At 42.7% G+C, this 27,135-nt stretch overlaps 1 long non-coding RNA gene and 1 other non-coding gene across 2 annotated transcripts in view; both read right to left on the reverse strand.

The window, feature by feature from the left end:
- Positions 1-577: 577 nt before the first annotated feature.
- Positions 578-27,135, reverse strand: part of LOC132652188 (uncharacterized) — a 29,005-nt gene continuing 2,447 nt past the window's right edge. Inside the window, exons 2-3 of the long non-coding RNA XR_009589666.1 lie at positions 7,358-7,461; positions 578-684 (exon numbers count right to left, since the gene is read on the reverse strand). This is a non-coding gene — a long non-coding RNA (uncharacterized LOC132652188). The remainder of the gene's footprint in view (positions 685-7,357; positions 7,462-27,135) is intronic.
- LOC132652652 (U6 spliceosomal RNA) lies at positions 20,804-20,910 on the reverse strand. The gene has a single exon (XR_009590236.1). It is a non-coding gene; the product is annotated as a U6 spliceosomal RNA (small nuclear RNA).

A 27,135-nucleotide genomic window follows, 5' to 3' on the forward strand; every position in this document is an offset into this window, starting at 1 on the left:
ACCCGCTGATCTGCACACACTGGAATCTGTTAGACAGCATCAGCCTTGCCCCATGCATCAATCTTCTCATATTGATCCTCTGAAGCCCTTGCAAGTGCTTTTGGAAAACGAATTAGATTCGAGACCCGTGGGAAAAACAAATTGTTATGACGATATTGGCCCCAAGGACTGAACTGTTTCCACAGCCAGCTGCAGCTGTAAGTCACTTGCAGCTGTGAGTGATTTATTGATGTGCCATGCCATAATGTGCCCCGTGTGCACTTACCTGGCAAGCCATTTCTCCCTTTTCATTTCAGTCTGCCAAAACCCGTAGGTATAAATCACATGTCTCTTAGACTGTTGTCACGGCTTGTCCCTAGTTGCCTTCTAGCCCTGGAAGAATAGGTGATAATCTATGTGACAGTATAATTACTGCCACTTCTGATCACCCTTCTCCACTGTGACACCTGCAGGGAACTAAGTTGGAGAGAGAAAAATTCAGATGTTCTAGGATTAAAGGTGCAACAGGTAGATATGAAAGTGTTGGGACACTGATGCTTTGAGACATCCAAGGAACTAAAGACAGCGTTGCTTACCTGGTGAACCCAGTGCTGGGAGGAATGTTGGCAGGAAGCGTCATGAAGGCATTGTTTCAGTATTCTGCTCCAGTAAAAGCGGGCCTGGAAAGTCAGCTCTGAGGATAGGCTGGGAGAGAGTGATAGGTCATATCTAAGATGCCCTTTCTGTCCTTTCTCCCTTTTACTACAACTTTGGTTGTTTCAGACCACAGTGTTCCAAGGCACATAGTGAGATTCAGAGGCAGTTGTTTATTTAGAAATATTGAGACTTTGGACATGCGGCATTAGATCACTCTACAGAGTGAAGCCGTCCTGGTGAGCTGTTGTCGCTGTGACAGAGATTTGAGGTAAACAACTTCAAGGTGGTAGGGGTAGCCACAGTCATGGTTCAGAGGCTTCTTGCATGGTCTTTTGGCTCTGTAATTTGTGGTGAGGTGAAACAGCAGGCAGAGAGCGAACAGCAGAGCAAAGACAGCTCTTTTAACGGTGGCCAGAAAAGAAGAAGGAAGGTAGGAGGGTAGGAGAGAGGGAGGAATGGAGGACAGAGGAGGGGGAGAAAGAGAGAGACAGAGCTACAGAGACAGAGAGAAAGACAGGCAGGTAGAGGAAGTGCCCAGGCACCAGAGTCCCAATATACCCACTCAAAGACATGCTCCCAGTTGGCACACTTCCTCAAACTAGATGCTGCTTCCTGAGATTTTGCCACTTATCAGCAGCCGTGAGCTGAGAACCAAGTTGTCAACACATAAGAGTGCAGAAAGTTAAAGGTTGGGTCACAGTAAGAGCTCAGATTTAGTTATCACCTTTGGTAGGTAGATGTTTTCTTTAGCCAGCTTATAACAGTGGCCTATAATGTCTTCTAAATGCTAGAAACTCAGCCTCTGTTTAACTGGATTTTCCTCCATTTGCTTAATTCCGACCCAGTGTCACAGTTTGGATGTATAAAGTGCAAACACTTGTGTCCCAACTATTTTGAAATGTTGTAGAATGCTGGGAAGCCACATCTAACAGGAGGAAGTGAGTCTCTGTAGGGTGGGCATGAAGCTTGTCCTGGGCCCTGGCTCTTATCCCATTTCTGATTGTTTTCCACTGACATGTGATCTGCTACAACAGAGCCATGTACTCCCACGCCTTCCCTGTCACAATAGGCCACACCCCCTCAGACTGAACCAAAGCAATCCTCTCTTTCCTTCGGCTGCTGCTTCTCTGATATTTTGCAGATATGAGAAAAATTTCCCTTCAGGGTATATACAGAAAGACTTAAGTCAACTGGCTGTTGATTCTAAAACCTACAGCTCAATTAACGTTTCTCAGTCTTCCTAACTCGCATATTTTAATGGATCTAGCTTGGATAGGAGGTGAGGTAGAGAAACGTTCTTGGCATTTAGTTATGAAGGTTCGGCTATGGGTTATGTGGGTGCCAGGAAAATCTCAAAAAAAAAATCTTCATGAGCATACTTGTTAGGTCATCTTCTTGGATTTCAGTTATGGTGGGGTGTCCAGGGCTACTTGCCCCTGGGTAACTGGGTTCTGGAGATGCCATATTGCTTTGATACCCTATGGCAAATCGCTCAACTTGGCTGTCAATGAAAATATGCTGGACTTTGAGTCACTAGCATATAACATGAGAATTTTTCCCGTGCTGCAAATCTGTCTAAACAATTGTTGAGCTATATTTTAGGTAATTGGACTGGAGAATTCGATACTACGATGGAGCAGCTGAGAGTGGCCATTGTCACAGTAAATTCTACCAGAGTGGACGCAGGACTAGCCACAGGATTATCATCATGGATTGCTGCAGTCATGAATCATCTGAAGGAATGGGCGGGCATGGGAGCATTAGCAGGCCTTCTGGTGTTGGTCTCCTTGGTTTGCCTGTGGTATATATGCAAGATTAGAGTCTCACAACAGCGTAATGCAGCCATGATCATTCAGGCCTTTACAGCCATTGAAGCAGGACAGTCTCCCCAAGCATGGTTGGCTACCATAAAAAGCTAAAATGTTACGCTCAGGATGCGAGGCTAAGCACTACACTCAGGGTCAGCCACTTTGGACCCAGAGAAGAGCATGTCTGATTGCATGCGGGTTGATGCCCCAGGTCCTGCCTCTGAGAAAAAGGTATCAGACGGGTCTGATGCTCTTTGGGTGGATGACACCTAAATGAACATCAGTACAAAGTCCCAATTTATTTCTAATATCAGAGATCAGACCTCTACTCTTGCCTGATGCGTCTAAAACAAAAAGGGGGAACTGTAGAGAGCTTCGGAATGCTATGCCTTAAAGATGGAGCTGGTTTCTGCCTTCCACCTTCCCGATGGTGAGTGCTCTCTGTCACGAACAATTCCACATTTGGCTAAGGCTGAGGATCTGGCTTGCTTCCATGTATGTGGACCTATCTGCATTGCCCACGTGGCATGCTGGGGTTGGCTACCCAGAGGCTATTTAAGCTGTGGGCTGGCTTTCCCCAGGGTCAGATGATTGTTCAAGGTTCCTGAATAAACTGCATTGAAAAAAAAAATCAAGACTCAAGACATAAAGGAACTGCATTACTCACACGTTAGCTTTTTTAGTCATATATTGAGCAGAAAAAGACATTTTGTTTGTTTCAAGTTATAAACATTAGAAATGGGTCTGCTTGATCCTAATGATCTAGAGCAACAATTTCATAACCTGCATTAGAAAGATAGTTTCTGTCCTGCCACCTGTACATTTCCTCCACAGGACACGTGTGGCAAGTCAGAATAGATGATCTTGATGTTGGGTTGTCAAGGTCACCTCTGTGAAAAGCAGACCTGGGGCAGCTACTTTTGAGGAATTAATGCTCTTTCTGGAATCTACATCTTTGCTGAATATTACTTGCCACATGATCTCAATTTCCCAGTTGGTTCAACTGGAAGTTGCAATTGTTATTTGAAGAGTTATTGTAGGGGTTATTTGAGAAGATGAGAAGTTGTTAAGTGTGGTAGAAATACGGTCAGGGTACCAAATCCTGTTTGTCTGAGGGTCCTCAGGAAGCCAATATGCAGGTCAAGTGACTTCCTGAGGGAGTAATTCCTCAGTAAAACCTGCCTCAGTGAGAAGGAGGCAAAATAGGAAAGGTGAATTGCTGATCAGACAGATGGTCTCTGCCTGTAAAGTGCAGGGTAGAGCGCAGCCTTGGCCTGAGCAGTTGCTTCTGTGGTACAGTAACCGTCAACATTTGAGGCAGATTAGCCTTTTGTGTCCAAGTTAGGGTTTCTGTTGCTGCAACAAAACAGCATGGCCAAAGCAGAAGTTGGGGAGGAAAGAGTTTATTCAGCTTACACTTCCACCTTGCTGCTCATCATTAGAGGAAGTCGGGACGGGAACTCAAGCAGATCAGGGACCAGGAGGCAGGAGCTAATGCAGAGGCCATGGACAGGTGCTGCTTACTGGCTTGTTCCCTATGACTTGCTCAGCCTGTTTTCTTATAGGACCCAGTGCAGGGATGTCACCACCACAATGGACTGGGCCTTCCTCCATCAGTCACTAATTAAGAAAATGACTTAAACTATGAAAGACTCTACCCAACAGAGTATCAAAATAGATGCTGAGACCCATAACCAAACTTTGGGCAGAGCGCAGGGAATCTTATAAAAGAAGGGGGAGATAGAAAGACCTGGAGGGGACAGGAGTGCCACAAGGAGAGCAACAGAACCAAAAAATCTGGGTACAGGGGTCTTTTCTGAGACTGATACTCCAACCAAGGACCATGCATGGAGATAACCTATAACCCCTGCACAGATGTAGCCCATCACATCTCAGTATCCAAGTGGGTTTCCTAGTAAGGGGAACAGGGACTGTCTCTGACATGAACTCAGTGACTGGCTCTTTGATTGTATCCCCCTGAGGGGGGAGCAGCCTTATCAGGCCACAGAAGAAGACAATGCAGCCAGTCCTGATGAGACCTAATAAGCTAGGGTCAGACGGAAGGGGAGGAGGACCTCCCCTCTCAGTGTCCTTGGAGAGGGGCATATTAGGAGATGAGGGAGGGATGGTGGGATTGGGAGGGAATGAGCTAGGGGGTGCCAGCTGAGATACAGTATGAATAAACTGTAATTAATATAAAAAAATAAAAATTTAAAAAAATTAAAAAAAAAGAAAATGCCTTACAGCTGGATCTTATGGAGGCATTTTTCTCAATTGAGGCTCCTTTCGCTGTGATGACTCTAGATTGTATCGAGTTGACAGGAACCCGGCCAGTTTACATTTGCTATTGTGGAGAGTTGCAGGAGGGGGTAATGGGGAGAGCTGGGGGCAGGTGGCAGTGTTGGTGGTAAGGTAACTCCCCAAGCATATCCTGGTGAGGTAGCCTCTGTCAGCTGTGGCCTACTCTCAGGCATTGATAACTTCTATTCCACAGGTGAGAACTTCCAACCTTTACAAATGCATTCCTGAGGACTCCGTTATGTGCTTATCATTTCCTACTCCAGCAGTACACTAGCGGGCACCTCTGAATCATAGCATGGTAAGCAAGTAGAAAACAGAGGGGAAAGGCTGCATGGTTCAGCCCCATGCTTGGTATGCACTAGGGACTCTGTGCTGGCCAGCTTTTCTTCTTCTTCTTTAGACACGATGGGGCATGTGTGGAGATCACTGGGCAACCTGCATGAATTGGTTCTCTTCCTTCCACCATGTGAGTCCCTGGGACCTGGTGCAGGTCAGCACGTTGTTGTCGAAATGCCTTTCTTCCAATGCCATGCCAGAATTCCATAAAAAAAGAAAAGAGTACAACCAAAACACCCGGCTCACAGTGCATTGTTGAAGAGTGTCGGCTCCATCCCTTCTTCCTGTTTTTGTAGCCTCATCTTAGCATCACTCCATGGTAGTACGTACTGTAATCCCAGTGACGGGGAGGGTAGGAGGTAGAGTCATCAGAAGACTCACCGCAGTCCTCTGGCCAGCTAACCTAGCCTATAGGATACATCTCCAGGCCAACAAGAGACACTCGATGAAAAGGTACCTGAGGAACGATAACTGAGGCTGTCTTCTGGCCTCCATGGATACATGCACACACGTGGACTCACACACATAAACTTTGTGATTTGGATCACCAGCGCCTCAGAAGGACAGAGGAAATTGTTCTCTGAGATCAATCCCCAGTACTGGGAGGGGGAGGAGGAAAAGCAAAATAAAACATTACATTCAAAAGCGAATAGGCAACATTGAGGTGACTCTATATAAACTGATGAAAAGAATGCTAAGATACAAGGGAAATGAACCAAATTCTGTACACACGTGTAAACACACACATACATGTAGGTACACCACATATGCTGAGTGTATTTGAAACTTCGGTATTATTTGTGAGCTAACTATTAAACTTTATCTTCCAGGTGGATCTGTAATTACACTGTTTATTAATGCGCCTAAATTGTCCACATGCTAGATCAAAATGGTTAATTTTTCATTACCATGTTATCCCGGGAAAGTGAATATTTTCCGAGAGCCTCTGCATTTCCTCTTCTGTGAGAGGCCATTAATCCGGAAGTAGTTCCCTTGTAACTTTATACTTGTCCTATCACAAGGGCCCACACTCCGTCCTGTTCAGTCTTAGTCTTCATAAAGCTTCCCGGGCATTATCCCTCATTATAACTTTTATATGTTTTAAAAACAATATGTTAGATTGAGGATAAAAGTTTTCATTAAATATTTGTTAAATTGAGGACTGACAGTTTTCTAAAAGGTCTTTCTATTTAATAATCATGTAGGTTTTTTTCCACAGTCTTGTCCTTATCTTAATAAAAACAAAAGGGGGGTGTTTGTCTAGTTTGCTTTCTGTTGCTGTCATAAATACCAACCAGAAGCAACTTGGGGAGGTTTATATCAGCTGACAGTTCACCATTGAGCCTGGAGCAGAAAGAGAAGCAGGGGCTGTAGGGGATGGCTGCTGCACCAGCTCTGTTAGAAAAAAAAAAAATCTGTGGTTCTTTATAATGCTGATTTAGATCCAGAAAGGGTACAGAAAATGATAAGCCTTCTTACAACTAAGTTCAAATTAGTTTTCATCTTACTCTTTCTAAGAGAGTCTCTTGAAATCCAGTCTGCCCCTGAACTTCCAATATAGCCAAGGATGCTGACCTTGAACTCTGGGTCTTCCTGCCCTCACCTCCAGCATGTGCACTACTACGGCTGACTTCTATGATGTTTTTATGGTGCTGGCTGGGGATGGGGCACAGGGCGTCATGCATGCTGGGCAAATCCCCAATCCCACTTTTGTTCTGCATTTTCATTTTTCCTGAAGCATGTTTCCATAAAGCCAACTACAAACACTGTCCTCACTTCACATAAGGCAGCATGAAGTCTAGAATCTTAACCTGGAATTCCCACCATAGGTGGTAATGAAAAATTCCAGCCCTTTTCATGTATAGTCACGGGTAGGGCAGGACAGCGAGACTTGCTTCAATTTTATAGGACTAATTTTAGAAGCCACAATAGGTAATCCAGTTGCCGACTATCTCCACTCCATCTTCCCAAGTGGGTTCTAATCAGAAACCGCGGTTATCTGATACTGGGGTCATTCATTCTCCAAGGTGTCTTTATAAGGCAATAAGTCTAAGCAGCCTCGAGACAGATCTTTCTAAGGCAGAGGTGTGAGTTTCTGTGCATGATTGTTGCAACAATTTTATGAACTAATTTAAAGAAATCCCGTAACTTTATGTCTTCTATGCTTTACATTAAGTAAAAGGACAGAGTCGACAGCTTTCAGAAAAGAAATTAGATGGCTGGTGAAGCCTCCTATTGCCCTTTGTGGCTGTCTCCTCCCATCCCCTTTGTCCTACCTGCACACTGTACCCAGGGTTCCTCAGTTCTGCCTCCATGAGGGTTTCAGTCAGCAGCTGAGTCACTCCCTGGCCACACTTCTATCGCTGAGCTGCAGCAGATGCTGAAAGATAGAAAGCGTCTTCTTCAGTGAGAGATGCTGTTAACTCTAAGCAGGATCTTTAATAACAATCGGTGGAAGGGCCTGGTGCGGGTGACTCAGTGTGTAGTACTGTACATTCACCGCAGTCCGGAAAGATCATTTTCTTAATTGGCATAGATATGTGCTGTCATTGTAAAATTTCCAGTTACAAAGCTAATACTTGTCCTTGAGGAGCTTTAGGAAAATAAAGAAATTGAGGCAACAAAGGTTCAAGCAGCCTGCTTATACAAACCATTCTATGCCATCTTTACACTTACAGTTAATATTATCTATTAGAAAAAGTGTTATTTATAATAGCAAACCAGTTACATCTTGGTGGTGTTTTCTGGATCTATTGCAATGGATACAGGATTTTCATGGATTAATTGTAAAATCAAAATATATTTTGTCTTTCTCTGTATTAATATTGTGTTTTCCTTATAGAGTTTTCGGCAACTTATACAAGTTCATAATATAATAAAATGTTCATTTTTTAATATATTTGTAGGCATTTTCATAATCCTCTTATTTAAAGTTTATGCAAGAAAGTTTCAACATGGTTTCTGGCTTAATCTTTCATTGTCTTCCTTAGATCTTTTTTTTTTTTTTATTTTCGAACTTAGTAAACCTTTTTACCTCTAGATTTTTGGTAAATGTTGATTTCACTTTCCTTTTTCACTATTTTCTCTTGATTCTTTCATGTGCATTTCCTTAATTATCTAACATACATTTTTAGAATAAAAAGTAAAATGAGCCTCTGAAATGATTTTTCTCAAATTGCTCAGTGCCTCCTCAGAGAGCACTAGCTTCAGTTTCTCGTTGATTAAAGCACCGTTTATGAGGACTGTAGAATGTATTTAGTGTGTTCTATTTTCTGGGATTTTTTTGTTGTTGTTGTTCATGTATGACTTACCAGCTCTTCAGAAGCAACAGAACTTGCTGTGATAGCATTAGCCACACTTTCGTCTTCACATGGTTTTGTTTTCCCTTCTCTATTATTTTTTGTTGTTACTCTCTTTCTTCTTTCAGCTTTGGTGTATGTGTATGTGATTCTCTGTGTGTGTGTGTGTCTGTGTGTGTGTGTTACCTGTTGTTTTCCTGATTTATTTTAGAAAAGCTTTGGTGCGTGTTTGTGTCGGGGGTGGGGCTGCCACTGGAATGTTGACTAAAGTCCTTTTGAGTATATAGGTTCATTTTTAGAAGAAGTTACATTCAGAATAGTCAAAGAAGGCAATGTCTGCTCTCCTGGGCTTAGGGGTTGTGATACACAGAGGTTCCTTTTCGGAACACACGGAGGGTTGAGCAGCACAGGAAATAACTCGTTAGTGCATCTGTGTGAACACTTTGGGCATGTTTCATACTTCTTTTTCAAGCTGTGGGAGAGGGCACAGGTCTGCAATGCCTTTACTCAGGAGGGTGAGGCAGGAGGATTATGAGTATGTGGTCAGCCTGAGCAACATAGGAAGAGCCTTCTAATAAAGAAAAGGTAAAGAAAAATAAGCCTATGTTGACATTATCACTATCATCATCATATTTTCAGAAGCATGAAATTACCACAGCGTTTCCAGCAGCCAGGAGAGAGCTAAAGTTACCCACTGGATAACTAGATGCCTAGATGGTTGGTAATGGGCACAGGCAGAAGGCGTCTTCAGTAGAGTGGACGAGTCTCAGCCTCCACCCTTAACAGCCTCGTTCCTTCTACTGGAAACATCACTGAAGATGCCTTTCCAGTCCCTCGAGGCTGATATCAAGCATAGCTCTCGCAGAAGATCTTTGACTTTAATTTTATAATTTAAATCTTTAATTGTTTTTGAGACATGGTCCCATATCGGTCAGGATGGCATTGAACTCACTGTGAGGTAGAGGATGACCACAAACTTCGGATCCTTCTGCCTCCACTCCCCAAGTGCTGGGATTATAGGTGTGAACTATCCTGATCCTGTTGTTATGGTGCTGGGCATAAAACCTAGAGCTTTGAGCACCTTAGGCAAGTACCCTACCAAGCCAAGTATACCTCAGTCTAGTGTTTGGACTGTCAATCACTTCCTCCTCTTTAATCCTAGGTCTCCTGTCCAGCTGGTTGTCTCTCCATTACAGCTTCCTGCATACGCTTCCATACCTCTCCATACTGATGCTCCTGAGTTCAGGGGGTTAAGTTTCATGCAGTTGTATAAGTGTCACCCAGTTGTCATACATAGTGAGCGTCAAGGTAGACCTCAATGCACGTCTACTGCAGAAATATACATATCTGAATAAAATAAACCAAATATGCATTACAAATAGGATTATATAGAAAATATTGACATAAAAATTTCCAAAAGTTTTTTTATATGTTTGAACATTCCAAAAAGACCAAATTCAAAAGAAATCTGGTAAAATGCAAAAACGCTAAAAACTGGTTGTGCAAATGTTGTATGTGTTTCGTAGGCAGCGATTTCCTCTGTGATTTCAAGATGGCATGTGTGGATTACTTGGTTCAACACCTTTGTTTCAATATCAACAAACACACACAGTTTCCAAACTAATGTTCATCTTTGAAAAACATCACTTTAAAGCACACAGCAAGCCCGTAGGTGACTTTGTGACCAGACCGGAAATGTCACCAACAAACTGGGCTTTCCCAAGCGGAAGGATTGGCGGCCAAACAGAAACTGCAGCGCCTACCTGGGAAAAACATTTACATGTCAGCAGAATTGACTTCAAGTCTGCACGAGGCTGACCATTCTTTACGTGGAATTCACTTCCACCAAAAACTCTTCCCTGCGCCCAGGGGCAGAATGCTCTCAGTATTGTACTGTCGCTTTACCAAGTGCTTAAGAGAATTAGGGCTGGGGTTCAGATGAGTGGCAGAGCCCTTGCTAGCTTGTTAGTAGCATTAGGTTCTGCCCCCAACACGGGTAAAATAGAGGAGGAGGAGGAGGAGGAGGAGGAGGAGGAGGAGGAGGAGGAGGAAGAGTTGTCACCATTATGACCCCAGACATCAACCTCCACAAGTTCTTGATTACAGACATTTTCAGCCACTCAGTACAAACGACCACCCCATGCTGGTCTTACTAAAAGCCCTTCCTGCCCCTGCTGCACCAGTTATCTTGTCTGTGGACACAGCCGTTTCTCCCTGAGGCATTCAGTCACCCTTTAGATGTTTCTCTACAGACAGATGACAGGATGTGAGCATTTTCTCGGGAGAGAGGATACATGGTTCCTGGTTCTAAGACAGAGGAGGCCTGCTTCAGACTAGAAGGAGTTCATCACTTTATCCTTAAGCAAGAATTACCCTTTACAAACACACGCTTGCATGCATTGACATACACAGTCACATAATACAATCATGTTGCCTGGCAGATTGTATCTCTAAAGTAATCTATCCAGTTGAGACTGTGTCTTCTTCTGGTGGATATATGGGAATGGATCTAGTCTAGAAAAAGCAAAGGGCAGTAAAATGGAAAAGCTACTGACTCATCCGCTCTTCAGTAAGAGGGCTCATGGAATCCCGTTTACAATTTCTAATGATAAATATAATGGTACCTCTGTGATGCAATGATAGAAAGATTGATAGAAGCACAGATTCCATAGGATGCTGTCATACAGCACATCTAAGGGACAAGGAGGGGCATTCCTGTTTGCACAAATAGGTAAATAGATATTTTATCAAAAGTAGGAACATGAGGTGAGGTTTGAGCAAGCATTATAGGTTTATTTAGAGACAGTGTCTCACCATGTAGGTCTGGTAGGGTTGGAAGTTGCTATGTGGACTATTAGCTAGAATTGTAAACCAAGCAAACTGTTTTTTCCCTTAAGTTCAGGGCACTTTAGCCTAGCAATCTAAACTAGGACGACACTCAGTCACTTCATATATAGAATGAACAGAAAGTGGTGGCTTAGAAGATAAGTTGAGAGTGGAAAACTGTTCTTAAGGCCCATTACTTCTCACAGGCTGGAGGAGCTGGCTAGGGGGAAATGGAGCTAAATCAATTAAGCTAGAAATATAGCTATTGCTACATTGATCAGAAACCCCCCCCAAACATATAAGCAATTAAGTGAGAGGGGGTTGTGTGTGTATGTGCAGGTATGTAATGTGCATTATGTGTGTATGTGTGTTTATGAATGTATGGTGTATGTGTGTGTATGTATACATGTGTGTATGTATGTGTTTATGTTTGTATGTATGTATTTGTGTGAATGTGTACATAAAAGTATTTGGTATCCTAGTGGTAGCAGTAGCAGTAATAGAGGCAGTAGAGGAAGAAACGAAAGGGTAAGTAGACACGTAAGATTCTAACTGTAATTGTTAAGAAAGTGTGTTTATATTGTGGCAGTATGAGGCACGAATTTCCTTACCCTGGTATATCATTCAGAACATTAATAGCCCCTAAAGGGCCATATGTTACAGGCTTTAATCCCAGCTTGGTGCCATTAAGGGAGAGTTAGAGAAACTTTAGACATAGAGCTTAATTGGGAGGTCGCTGGGTTATTGATATCATGTCACTGAAGGAACTAGTGGGGTAATTTTTTCCACTTTCTAGCGAGATGGGTGATATTAACCCTGCATACACGGAGGGTGACGCCTCACACAAGCCCTAGTCAATAGGGCCAGATGACTATGGGTCAGGACCTTTAAAACTGTCAGCAAAAACAAACCCTCCTCTTTTTACACTATCTCAGGTGTTTGTTATCATGACAGAAAGCTGACTCGCATATGTCACAACAACACAGAGTTTTTGTTTGGCTGTTTCCTTGTAGCAAACCTTACCGGAAGCCACTTTAAAAAGGCATAAGTTATTTGTTCATGTTGTTGTGCTTTGGCAATTTGGGCTGGTCCTCCTGTGGCCTCTCATCAGCCTGCAGCCACGACAGCCCACGGAGGCTGGAGGGAGGGCCTCAGACACGTGTCTGGAAGTTGGCTTTCCCTGCTAGCTGGGCTTGGGCCCTCATCTTCCTATGGTTTAGCTGAGGAGGCTTCCTTATGTGGTGTTTTCAGGGCAGCAGTGGCTTGAGAGCAGAAGCCAAAAGCCTTTGTGTGTCTGAGGTTCTGAAATCTTATGACATTCTTCTGTTTCACTCAGCTCTTCAGGGCAGGTCACAAAGCTAGCCCATATTCAGGAGTGGGGGAAACACACTCTTTGTATTGATGAGTATTGATGGTAGAGGGGCAAAGGGACCTTACAAAGAGGCATATGCCATAAAACCTAAAAAATTAGAGCTGTCTGTGGTTTGTTTTTTGTCAACAAGTCACAAAATGTATCTTCTTGGAAGAGGAAAGATGAAATGAGAAAAATGCCTCCATAACATTGGATTGTAGGCAGGTCCTGGGGGTGGGGGGAGTGTTCTTACTTAGTGATTGATATCAGAAGGCTCAGCACACTGGGGATGGTACCTCCGCTGGGTAAGTAGGCCTGAACTGCATAAAAATCAAACTGAACAAGCCATGGGGAGCAAGCCAGTAAGCAGCGTTCCTCCATGGCTCCTGCTTCAACTTCTTTCCCGAGGTTCCTGCCTTGAGTCCCTGACTTGACTTCCTTTCATGTTGCACGTATTGACCAGGACATGTAAGCTGAAATAAACCCTTTCTTTCCCAAGCTGCTTCTGGTCATAGCTTTCATCATAGCAATAGAACGCAAACTGAGACATCATCTTTGTAAACTGTCAACTAATGGCCTGATAGAATGAAGATGTCTCAAGCCATTAGCATATGCCCGTGAAGTGTGATCTCAGAACTATAAAAATATCCATCCACCAGCTGTGTTCAACTGTACCATGTGCATGACATGTTGTTGTAAGTTCAGTGAAGGCAAGAACGAGAGCAGATTGGTCCAGAATTCTGATGTGATAATACCTATTGTCAAACTACTGTATTGTACTTACTCCAAGTACAATTATCAGTGGCCATGTGACCATGTGGTCAAACAGCTAGAATTCGAATCCCAGGTTCTGGAGCCTGATATCTGGAGAGGGAATGCCCGAATAGTCACTAAGGACCCTCTTTAGAAAAACTGAAGTGAAACACAGTGAATAGGTTACATAGAAGTTGGCCAAACTGGGCCCGTGGCTGTGATATCCACAGCTCAGCTCTACTTACAAGTAGGGTGTGCTGTTCTGTGTTAGAAAAAAAAAAAAAGGTTCTTACCTCTTACCATGGTGGTTTTCAGGGGGCTTGGTGTCACTTGGTGTCAAAGAACAGTACAAGGCTTATGGATGCTTTTTTTTTCCTGTGCTCTGAACTTCACAGGCATCATCTAGCTTATTCTGCTTCTGCTTGCAATACATCAACAACACCCAGTGGCTGACTAAGGAGTGAGAAAAGAGTTGCCAGTTCAGCATGGAGGTGGTGTTTTGTTTGGGATGTTTCCTCTACTTACTGTTGGTTCTGCTTTCATTTCTGCTGCTGTAACAAAATACCCTGACCAAAAAATCAGGAGGGAAGAAGGGATTTAATTGAGCTCACAATTCCAGGTTATCACCCGTAATTGCAGGGACCTCACAGTGGCGGAAGATGGAGACGGCAGACCCAGCTACAGTCAGAAGCAGAGAGAAATAAATGGATATATACTCACTTGCTTGTGCTCAGCTCAGTTTCTCTGCTCTTACACAGTTTAAGAACTTCCGCCAAGGAAATGGTTCTGCCCACAGTGGGCTTGGTCTTACCAGATGACTTAACTTAATTCCGATAATCCCCACAGACATGCCCATGGGCCAGTCCCTCATTGAGGCTATCTTTCAAATGATTCTAGGATGCTTCCAGCTGACAAAGCTAACTTACCTCTAGCCTGCCGCTGAGCTGACTTACCTCTAGCTGCCTCCTCCCTTCTCTTTCCTTTTGGTCATGTCTTTCTATCACACATCAAGGCAGAGAAAAGCAGTGGTTTGTGTCCAAAGATCTAAAGCCATGCTTTCCTTGGTGTAGATGTTAATGATGCTTCTATAGGTCACAAAATCTTACATTGACCTTGGGGGAAGTGATTGCTGAATTTGTTTAAAGGCCAACTTGATTTGCCCTAAATCTTATCTTCTCCTCTTAGCTACAGCCTCTGATATTCAAATGTCTTTTATTTTGAAACTTGAATTCAACTTAAAACACAGATTACTGAATACATTGACATGTACTTCTGATGCCTCATGGACCTAGAAGAAATATTGTGATCTCCTGCAGGAGTGGATTAAATCAGTTACTTCAGGTAAAAGTCTCAAACCAGTGTTGAACACATGGTTAATGTAAACAAAGGTACTTAGGTATCACTATAGCTGCTTTTCAGTTTTGATTTTCATGTTCCACAAAGAGCCATGGTGGGCAAATTACAGAGATAGCTTTAAATATCCTCCCTTAAAGATACGGGCAGTTAAACCAGGGGAGGGAACTGTGTCTACAATGATTTTCAAGGAATGATTTTTAAAAGTGTGCCTTAGAAGGCCATCGACCTTCCCCATTGTTAAGGGTGGCCAGTCTGAGCAGGGATGAACAGTGAAGGGATGTGTCATGCAGAAGGATGGTCTTGGGAGATTCTTGGAAGGGAGAACAAACGATGAGTGTTATAATCATGTTACTTTTGCACCCTACCACCCCCGTGATGGCATTTGCACTGTGGGGATGTGCTCAGCTATTTTCTATTATTCACACCTGATTTCCTTGAAACATTCTCGCTTCATATTGTAGGGGATGAGAGCCGAAAGTGAAGTTACTTGAAACTTTGACAAAATACCTATCAGTTTACTCATACTGATTTTTTTTTTTTCTGTCACTTCAGTTGGGAGTTTTTACTCTCAACTTCTTTTAAGGAAATATTAAGAAAACAACACTTGCTCTTCTTGAAGACATTGCATTTCTTAATACGTGAACACTGCTTATTCTTCCTCCACTTAGATTCCATTTTCTGGTAGAAATATTTATAAAATTTGACAATGATGTGCTTTTTTAATGTCTGGGAGTATGCATCACAGTTTTGCCCCAAATTCTTATCTTTAACATAATCTTTAAAATAATTGTAAAGACCTATTTCTACTTTTCAATCAATGAAAACAGCTTTGAACCATTATCTCTCCGGATTTTAACATCTTGGGTGCTTTGGTGTACATGTTAATAGAGTGATTTATAATATACTATCTTTTTAGAACATGTCAGTCTGAAGGTAGTTTTGGTTTGTGAAGTGTGCTATTTCAATACCTCTATGTAAATTGTAGCTTTTGTTACAGAAGCCTGCCAGCAACCAGTGGAAGGACACACTACCAAACCCGTCATCGTGACAACCATGCCTCTTCTGCCCTCCACACCAAATGCTGCAGCGATTATTTACTAAGTCCCAAATCTCAGTTTTTTTTATTCCTATCAAAAATCATCCATCACTTTCCACTGCACACAATATCAGTCCCGCATTCTATAGTGACAGTCAATACATTTCACATCCTCTCCCCTCTTCAGCTCTCCAGGCATCCTTCATTCCCACTGACACTCAGAAATTGTTCTTTCCTAGTCTTGGCTAAGTTCTCAGGACTCCCTGTGGGCTTGCAAATTCCTCAGTAAATGCAGCTTTCCTTTTTTTCTTTCTGAATCTACTCTGGTGACCCTTCAAGGACTTTTCTAAGTCTCATTCAGATCTGAAGAGTTAGCCTCCTCTGGGCTGCTACAAGTTTTGACTTACCTCTCCAGCTGGTCACTGGACTCCTGCAGCAAAAATAACAACAACAACAACAACAAAAACAACAACACAACAACAACAAAAACCCAGTCTTTTTGCCAATGTTGAAATAGAAGGCTTCACTGACTACGTCTACATTCAGATCAATGAAAAGTTCAAATAAGTAAATATTGATGTCTCTAGTTTATTTATTTTGCCTATACATTTGCTGTTCTTGAGAATTTTAGAGACTTCAGAATTTTATTATATTTTCCTAGGAATCTGATGAGTATGCAGTTTAAAAATTAAACACACCTCCTCCAATCTAGATGCTTCTCTGGAACCCAGGGTTCTAATTAAACAATCTCCTTTAGGCTTCACTGAGGTTGGCCTTTTTTAGGCTCCTGTTAAAACCAAGGAAATTAAGACTGTAAGTCTGATGATGGACTCCCAAGTACTTCAAAAAACAGCACAAACATCTGGATCCTGACAACTTGGATTTGAGTTCTGGCTGTTCTTTGTTTCAGCTAGGATTATTACTAAACCTTTTTGTACCTCACATTCTTTCCTTGCAAAATTTTGGTATTGGGAGTGGGGTGTCTCTAACTCCTTCTCCTGCTCTTGGGACTCTTTTCCTCCACTGGGTTGCCTCATCCAGCCTTGACATGAGGGTTTGTGCCTAGTCTTATTGTATCTTATTGTGCCATGTTCTGTTGATGTCACTGGAAGAACTACTCTTTTCTGAAGGGAAACAGAAGAGCAGTGGATCTGGGTGAGAGGGGAGGTGAAGGAGTACTTGGAAGAGTTGAGGGAGGGGAGGCTGCAGTCTGAATGTATTGTATGAGAGAAGAATAAATGAAAAGAAAAAAGAATAAAATAGGTTAATTTACAGGAAGCTCTTAGACCAGACAGTGGCATGCAACAGTAAGCAGATATGAATGTTGGCTCTCTTCATCACTGTCATCATCTTCACCATCATCTTTTGCGAAGGTAGAAGTCAGAAGTGATTGGATTAGATTTTGGTCTAAACATAGGATTAAGTGAAAAGAACTCTTCAACTTCTCCCTTGGGGATTCAAACACTTCATCAATTTGCTTTTGTTTAAAATTTGTGAGTAGTGTGCTATCAACACTTCCCACAGATGGAAGGCTCCAGAAACATTAGCATGAGAAATACCACATGCTGTCATTTGAGGGTGTCTTAAATACCTTGGATCCAGTGACAAAGTTGTGCCTGGGAAGTATTTGCCTGCTTTTGTTCCCATCAGCTTTGCACGGCCTCGAAGGACTCAAAGAACCTGAGCATGCCTGCTCATGCAGAGCCGGTAACATATCTCTCCACCTTCCTTACCTTACGAAGGGCTGAGGGGGAGTCTTGTAAAGTTGTAGAGTATCTCTCTCTGTAGGAGTATCTCTTCCGCCCCAGCCCCTTTCCTCTGTTCCTCAGAAAAGCACGGGCCCCACATTGCTCAGGAAGAGCAAAGCAGAGGTGAGAGGCAGATAAGAAAGGTGTTATATTTGGCATGACTGGTTTAAAGTTAAGTTTGGGCCTAAATAGCATTTAGGGTGATTTAAAAATAAATATCCTTTGGCTTTACTTTGCTGTATCAGCACCCACATGCTCCTCTAATTAGGCAGGAGACTCAGCCAGTAAGATGAGTTCCCTGTAGGGCATTGTGCTTTTAATTTAGTTCAATTCAATCCAATTCAACATTTTCCCTCTGACCTTGAGCTATGGTTTCATTCTGGGACCTGTGGATAAAACTAAGACAAGGCCAGGTTTCTCAAGAAGTTCTAAATTCTGCCCAGAAGACAATTCAATGCTAACGCCATGCAGCACTGCATTCCTCAGTGAAAATATCCATAGAGAACTTGGAGCTCACACAAGCAAGAGACATGATCCATGTGATTGGCTGGGGTCAGTGGTGTCAGAGGAGTAAAGACAGCCCATGTGATGGCTGGGGCCAGTGGTGTCTGGGGAGTAGTTGAGGACATGGCACATTTGATTGGCTGGGGTCAATTGGGTAGAGAGAATAGTTGAAGTCATGGCCTGTGTGATTGGCTGAAGCCAGTGGTCTCTGGGATAATAGTTGATGGGGTATTATCTCTGAAGAGAAAATTGGAACTCTTTCTCTTCGTGGAAAAGGCAGAGTAAACTCACCAAACAAAGTATAGATCAAGAGCTCAAGCTTAGAAAGGAATCAAGTTGAGTTTATCTATAAAACCAGCAGCTTGAAAATACTCCAAATTCAGTAGATGAGGAAACTCATTTAGGCACTGTGCGGGTGACTTTTTATGTCAACGTGACATAAAAGCATGACACAAACTAAAGTCATATTTGAAGAGAGACTTTCAGTTGAGAAAATGCCCCCACCAGATTGGACCATGAGCAAGCCTGAGGACATGTTCTTGATTGATGATTGGTTGGTTGATGTGAGAGGATCCAGCTCATTGTGGGTGGTGTCATCCCCTGGCTGGTGTTCCTGGGCTCTGTAAGAAGACAGGCTAAGCAAACCATGAGGAGCAGGCCAGTAAGTGGCACACTCCTCCATGGCTTCTTTATCAGTTCCTGCCTCCAGGTTCCTGCCCTGTTTGACTTCCTGCCCTGAGTTTCCTCCGTGATGGAGTGTGATAGGGGAAGTGTGACATGAAATAAACCTTTTCCTCCTCAAATTACTTTTGTTCATGTTCTTTTATCATAGCAGTAGAAACACTATCTAAGACAGGTAGTGATATAGACAGTAAGTGACAACATTTGAAGAACACAAGCTATCTCCACAGAAAGATAAACTCATTAACCATTAAATTTAATCTTTATTATATAAACCACCACTCTAGATAATCTTTTTCAGCCAAGATTCACTAACAGAACTTTGAGGGAGATTTCCAGAACTATGAAGATACCACTTCTACAAGTAATTCAGTGTTAATGGGCCCACTGTCCAGCTGGAAGCATAAACCAGTGGCTTGAGGGTAACTCATGCAACATCCTTCTTCATCTTCCACAGCCATTTCCTTGTCAGGTTCTCCCAGTTCCCCGCTGGGAATCCTTCCCCTTCATACTGTCTCAAGCTCCAGTAGGTAAAAGCAAGACCCCCATATGTAGTGTTATGACAGCTTCTTTCCTGGCTTCCTTCAAATCAATACTCCAGATTCTACCTCAGGGGTTCCTAGATTGTGGAAAGCTGACAATTAAAACTCACAACCACAGTCACTCATGCTTGTCACCTGAGGGGGGGAGTGGAGAGTCTACAAGATGCTATTTCATCTCCATTATTTTATCAAAAGTATTTTCTCACAACTTGGTGATTAAATGAAAATAACGTATAAAGTGCCGATGTTTCATAGGCACACAGCTAACGTTGATTTCCCTGCTTGTTCTTGAACTTTTCCTGGGTTAGGAATGAGTCAGTCACATAGGCAGTAATGAGAATTCACATCAGTTTCTGAGAAGACCTATTTTTTTTTTCTTATCTACATTTTACAGACAGGGAAGTAGAAGTTTGGAGCAGGTAGCAACGTTAGCCCAGAGACTAGGGATACAGCTCCACGTTCCGGTGACTTCCCTAACATGCTCAAGGCTTGGGATTTGACTCCCAGCACCATGAAGCAGAAGCAGCAGCAGCAGAAACAACAACCATAGCTAGTGACTGACAGCTCTGTAAGCCTTGTGTTGTGCTGGAGGAGAAATTAGCTGAGGAAAGGACTCTGCATTTAGCAATCGTTGAACTGAATCTCAAACTTTGTTTTTAAGACAGAGTAATAATTCTCTTTCTAACTCATTTACTGATTTGGCGACTTGACTCTTTCTTTGGTACACATTGTTGTGTTTTTATAAACACCAAGCTCTTCTGGGCGAAACTTAGATTACCAACAGCTTATGTGTGCCATAGTAGATAAGCCAGCCACAAGAGTCGAGGAGAAATGGCAGTGCTTTGGCTGCTGGGAAATGGGTTGTGGACTACAGTGACTTTAAGAATTCGAAGCAGTGGCCCGTGTGGAGGAAAAGAAGGAGAAACCCAGCCCAGGAGGCAGGTGCCACTTTCCTTCAGGGCCTTGTCTCATCCCAGGAAGATAGAGTAGTGGCCAGTGTCTCAGGACCTATTCATAGGGCTTTCAAGTGTAAACCCTGCATAGTTTCTACCCTTCAAGGGTGGCTGCTCTTTTCTTCTCTCTGAGTGTCTTTATCCTACAGAGGCACGTAAGCGCTCTTCCTCGTGGCCATACTTTGAGAATGTCAGCACACAAAGCAGAGCTTTGAGGAAGCCTCTGACTACACTGTGAGCAGAATCCACGCTGCTTGGCTAGCCAGCCTCAGGCGGGGCCTCAAGAAGAGCTGGAGGCTTCCTTTGCTTTCATGCCTCGTGTTTGGGTTTTGCTCAGCATCTGTGTTTTTTTGTTTGTTTGTTTTGTTTTACTTTTTAAAAATTTTTATTATTAGTTACATTTTATTAACTCTGTATCCCAGCTATATCCCACTCCCTCATTCCCTCCCAATTCTTCCCTCCCTCATCTCCTCCCTGCCCCTTTCCAAGTCCACTGATTGGAGAGGACCTTCTCCCCTTTCATCTGACCCTGTTTTATCAGGTATCTTTGGGACTGGCTGCAAAGGCCTCCTCTGTGGCCTAGCAGGACTGCTCCTCCCTTGGGGAGTGGGGAGGTCAAAGAGCCTGCTATTGAGTTCCTGTCAGAAATAGTTCCTGTTCCCCTAACTATGGGAAAAATATGGAACGCTTCATGAATTTGCATGTCATCCTTGCGCAGGGGCCATGCTAATCTTCTCTGTATTCTTCCAATTTTAGTAAATGTGCTGCCGAAGTGAGCACAGCACCTGTGTTCTTAACTGACCCCTCTTAATTAGTTTTCTTTGAGACAGGATTTCTCTGTGTAGCCTTGGCTGTCCTGGAACTCACTTTGTAGATCAGGATGCCCTCCAGCTCACAGAGATCCACCTGCTTCTGCATCCAGAGTGCTGAGAGTAAAGGCATGTGTCATCCAGCTCTTACCCACCTTTTATCTCAAAATCTGTTTGTGCTTCATTGCTATTATGCTTTTACCGCCACAGCACAATTAGTCTGACCACACAGAAAGAGGCTCCGTTTTATTTTGCCACCCTTTTACATTTACTTGGTATATTACTCAGGGGCAGGGTTTTCTATAGAAATAGAACCAACATGGTGGTTTTTATAGTAATAATGTGTTTGATTATAAAAAAAAATTATTTTAAAATGATTCCTGTGTGCACAAATGATTTTAGCAGTTATTGAAAATGAAAGCAAATTTGCACACTAACGAGATAGATGTGCTTGTTTAGTTTGCATAAATAAGTGTTGGCTGAATACTTGATGCTGCAGGATGCAGAACATCTTTGGCATTTTTCAGGGTGGACAGACATGTAGGTTTTATTACTGTGAGTATTGGGAACACTGCTTTGTGTAAATGTTTGGTACAAAATAGCAGAAGCTATTTCAAGAACTGTTGGAAATTCTGTCTTAATCCAAGTTAAAATTCATTTAATAGCTTTTAAAAGTTGAAATTCACACAGCAATGTTTTTTTGCCTTGAATTTCTTTTTTGTTTTTTTAATTTATTTATTTTTTATATTAATCACAGGTTATTTACTTTGTATCCCAGCCATAGTCCCCTCCCTCATTCCCTCCCAATCCCACCCTCCCTCTCTCATCTCCTCCCTGCCCCTTTCCAAGTCCACTAATAGGGGAGGAGCTCCTCTCCATCCATCTGACCCTAGTTTATCAAGTCTCTTTAGGACTGGCTGCAATGTCCTCTTCTGTGGCCTAGCAAAGTTGCTCCTCCCTCAGGAGTGGGGGGATCACACAGCAATTTTTAAAGTGAAGCATTTGAACATAATAAACAACACCTAATGATATTTGGATTTCACATGTTGAAGAATTTAATACTTACGTATTGAAAATATTTCATTTTCTCTAATTAAATTATAATTTTCTTAGGCCTCATAACTTTTCATAAGAACTACATAAGTATATACAGAAAAAAAGAAAACACTAAAATTTACTACCTAGAGTAATGTGAAAACAATTGTCTGATTGGGGTTAAGTCCTGCTAACATTATTGAGCTAAGAACCTATGGCAAGACAAGTCATAGGCCCTTGTAATGAACCTACTACTACTATTATATTGCTAAGTGGACATAGTATTAAATTGAGTCCTAATGACTTCTTGTTAAACCTATATAGATCAATGAATCTCTCAGCCCTTATCTGAGAAGCTTCTACTGGCATAGAACATAATTAACATGGTGACCCACAACTGCCCAAAGTGCAGAGAATAAGAGAATGTAGAATGATCAGTCCTAAATGGAGTATGCGTGCATTCATACATATGTACACACACTTACACATACATACCCCGCCCACACACACACCCTCCCACGGCTCAGGGATCGTTTGGGAAGAGATGTTAAGAGCCAAAGGCTGTGGAAGACTACAAGGAAACATTATGTCCTGACACGCTAGGGCAGCTGCACTTATGAACTCATGGTGTGACAGTGTGCACAAACCTTCCCTAAGCCCTAGCCGTACCAAATCCCGGCACAGAAAGAGGGGAGCTGAGCACATGATCCTACCAATAGCCATGCAGCTAGTGACACTTGCTAGCTGCTGGGAGAGGGAGGGAGAGCTTCTTACAGGAATGTAGTCCCTGGTGGAGACCACTCTCTGCTGGAAGTCATGCCATCAAGAATATATGGCAGCGCAAATTGGTCTTGAAGGGGGAGGGGAAGAAGAGAAGAGAAGAAAGACACAAAACTGAGTGAGTAGAAAGGAAGGACAGATCTAATAAGAGTTGGATGCGGGTGCTGAATATGATCGAAGCAATTGAAACTTTCAAAGAACTAAGAAAACAAAAACAAAAGCAAACAAACAAACAAAAAAAACCAGGAGGGGGCTTTTTGGCTTTGAGAAACAGCAGCTGGCAGAAAGAGTGGTGGCCCCTATTGTGGTTATTTTACCCAACAACCCCAACCTCTATCCACTTGGTGGGAGAAAGTGTTGCTATTAATGAGAATTATCAAATAGGACCATAATTTCATGTTCAGCTCTCCACAGGCTCCGAATCAATCCCAGGTACCACGGTGAGTGCATCTATGCTTGCAAGCTTTGAGAAGGCCTGGCCATTCCAGTTCTTTCTCAATAGTTCCCTTCCATTTCCTTCTCGTTTCTCTGTTTTCATCTACTTTGCTTGCTTTGCCATTCACATTTTTTTATTTCCCCAAGAGAGCTTCAAACAAAACCAAAACAAAGGACACCACAGAAAGAGCAAAGCTTTCGTTGTTTCTATATGACCCAGGTTGCTTGGTGACAGAGCCCTCTGTGCATGCTAGTTGTCTCTCTTTCATGGAAATGCCCACATGCTGGGGCTATTTTATGCACATGTCAGTGCCATGATAGCAATAGGTATGGTCAGTTGTATGTAAATGTACACTAGAAGAATCTGAGTTCACAGGATGAGAGGAACTGGCCAGGTCCAGGGTCTCCATCCTATTAAAGCAGATGGATCAGTAGCTTTAACATGATTCCCCACGAAATGTCCTCAGGAGAACGGAGACCTCACAAGCTTTCTTTAGTCTTCTCCCCCTGACACAGGGAAAACTGTAGGCAGTATATCCTTGGTCCGTTCTCATCTTCAATGGCAATTTCCCTCTTGTGGCAAATCCACTCACACACCTTTCTTCACACATAATAACTCTTCTGTACTAAACTTAGAGTAACTCAAGAATGCTGGTGGGATACTGAGGGCCTATTTCACATGGGACAAAAGTATAAGGGTAGATCACTTGCAAATCAATCTATGCAGTCCTGGCAGGTAAGGGCAGCTTCCATTACTTGTCATTATTATGAAGATGGAAACAAGACTATTTGGGAGAGTGAATAGAAACAGTGTGAAGTGGTGGGGTTAAATGTGGTCAAAGCACAAAGAAGATTTGTTCAAAGGGTTTGTGAAGCCCATCACTATTTTTAGGCTAGTTGAAGTGACTTAGTGGCATGTAGAGTAGAAAGAAAGAAAGAAATGAAGAAAGAAAAAGAGAAAGAAAGGAAAGAAAGAAAGATAAAAAGAGATAGAGAAAGAAAGAAAGAAGGAAAGAAAGAAAGGAAGGAAGGAAGGAAGAAAGAAAGAAAGAAAGAAAGAAAGAAAGAAAGAAAGAAAGAAAGAAAGAAAGATCTAAACTTTGTCTGGAGACCAGGACTAAATGGAGACAGAATCGTCTGTCAGGGTGGATGGACTTGGCTCCCACACTGCTACCGGGAGCAGGAGGAGAGCTGTATCTCTGGTGATGATGAGTTTAACATCCCAACACGAAGAAGCATCAAAACCTGCTAAATGCTAAGCAGATTGTTTGTTCTACCATTCCCAAGAAGTGCAGACAGGCCTGTGAAGCCCGAACAGGAAGTCGGAGGGCAGCAGCTTGCTCTTGCTTGGGAATCTGTTGTCAAATCCCCTCTGGTCTATTGTTCTCTATTAGACACTCTTCTTGCTTTGTAGGCTGAGCAAAAGAGTAGCAGGCTAAGCATTGGTGGGTCTCAGCTCCCAGAAAGCAGGCTGCCTCTGTGAATCACCAGCCAGGTCAGTCAAGCACCTTTGTGAACCCCTCACTTGGACTCTATGGTCCCCTCAGGGAAGGAACCAGTACCAATGAGTTCAGGTCTCAGAGTGATGTGTTTCCCCTGTTCTCACAATCCTTGTCCACCAGGATCATTCTGCATTCTTCTCCATTGGAGTTTGTCCATTTAATGGAAAGTATAATAAGGTTATCATTGGCCAACATGAAGGATCTAATACTTCTGCAGTTTGTTTCATAAAATAAGGGTGGCATTTGGAGATTAAATTAGCTAGAGATTTGCCTCAGTATATGTGCCAGGATCCTCTTCTACATCCTTGTTGTCCTTTGGAATCTGACATCTGCAGTATATAGCTCCTTCTGCATTTCTAGGCCATTTGGAAGAGGTACAAGACAGTCATAGTAATGTGAAGCTGCAAGGTTAGTTTGTGAGACAGACCACAGAAGAAAGACTGCATGTATAGTGGTTGCTCAAAAGCTGTCTACATCCTTAGTAACCAATTGCTGAATAATTGAACCACAACCCGCAGTTAGATTAAACTAGGTCAAATCTAAGTTTACAGTATTGACTTTGTATAAAGCAAGCTGGGGTGGTTGAATTAGTACAGAGGCGATGCTGACCTGAGTGAGCAGTGTGGGATTTTGGTGATTTTTCTATATGTACCTCTGGTTATGACAGGCCCATTATTTCTGTGCTCCGGGCAGCAAGAAAACCATCTGAGGCATGATCTGCTGAAAAGCTCTGAAGATCCAAAGGCCTTGACCCTCCCCACCCCCATCTTATGCTCCTCAATGACTCTGTACTGGTATTGTCATCAATAAACACATCTCATAGGGATGCTGTGAAGATTAAATATGATCTCACACCTGGCAGAGAACCAGCACATAGCGAAGAATGAAATAAGCAGTGGCCTACATGGTCAGTTGAATTAAAGAACTATAGATTATCAACTGTAAGAGATCATCACTTTTCCTGCTGTATAGAGGAGCGAAGGGGAACTGGAATATTGAAGTGACTTCCCAAGGTACTAGAGTAGTAAGTAAAGCTGCTTCAAGAGCCGTGTGGAGGCTACCCAGAGGTTCCTTTCCTGCCACGTTCCTAGTCAGCAGTAGCCAAGGCAAGCCCTCAGAAGAGGAGGGACAAAACAGGGACAGCAGCGATCATCACCCTGTGGAATTATTCCCTGAGGTGCCAGGATCCAATCAGGTTAGCAGGTCATCCGGGTTCATTGTCCAATAAGAAGGCCTAAGGAGTGAACTCAGGTGGAAGCCTGGACGCCAGTGCAAAAGGACATGTTGTAACGTGCTTTCTGGGGAGGACAGCTCAAAGTCCATGAGACTCTGGCACAAGGAAGGCATGGACATGTGTGTGGCAAGAGGAGTGAGAGACTTGAAAGTGAGAGAGTTGGAGAATGGCACAGAGATGAAAAGAGGCATACCTCTCACCTTGCAGTTTGAAGAAGTGTGAGCTATGGATATATTCCCGTGGCTTAATGGACACTATCTATTTCTAGAAGAAGCCTGTGCATTACAGAGCTTTGAGAAATGCTGGTCAATTGTCCCCTCCACCTATGCTGCGTACATGCATGGCTTAGACCATGTAGAGTGTAGACTCACTCTGTAAATGTCGTAACCTTTAGCTCATCAGCGGTGGTGGTATTTACATCCAATGATGATCAGCACCCAGCAGCTCAGATCCCATTACGGGAGGCTCATGGGGTTCTTTCAATGTTGTGTCACACATTTGTATGGGACAAACAAAGACTAAAGCTAAAAGTATCTTAAATGCTCATGTGCTCATCATTATTGTAAATTAATGCAAATATCAGCTTGAGATATACAGTATTAACAATTGTTAATTTTAACTGTTTAACGCTTGAAATTACAATAGTTTTCTCGCTGGGGGCTTCAGATAGCCTTGTCTTAGTTGTGGTAGAAGCTTCCTTAGAGTATCTCTACCCACTAAATAAGGATATGATAAAGCCAAGGGCACCAAAGAGCCACCAGTCATAAAAGACTAGCTCTCTCCATGCCCTCACAGCGACAGTAGCCCAGGCCAAGGAACTTTCATGACAGCAAACATCAGCCATTTCATTAAGATTCTACTTCTACAACCTTCCTGGGCTAGCCATTCTCAGCCGAAACAAAATGATCATCCAGAACCCATACATTGGAGTGCTTAGCAGAAATGAACGAGTACCTTGCTTTTCAAACCGACAACATAGTTAAAAGAAAACATTTCATATACTGATAAAATAACAGTTATGCTCCTAATGATTTCAAACACATCATCTCATTTTACTGTCACATGATTCTTAAGATGCACATTTTTTAATCTCCACTGAAAAGAAGAGAAACTAAAGAAATCAAGACAGAGGGAACTGGTTCAAACCTAGATTATCTGGATTTAGAAGTCATGCTTTCAAATGCCAGCTTCCAGCCACACACCACTGTAT

This window comes from Meriones unguiculatus, chromosome 2 (assembly GCF_030254825.1).
Source record: "Meriones unguiculatus strain TT.TT164.6M chromosome 2, Bangor_MerUng_6.1, whole genome shotgun sequence".
Taxonomy (NCBI): Eukaryota; Metazoa; Chordata; class Mammalia; order Rodentia; family Muridae; genus Meriones; species Meriones unguiculatus.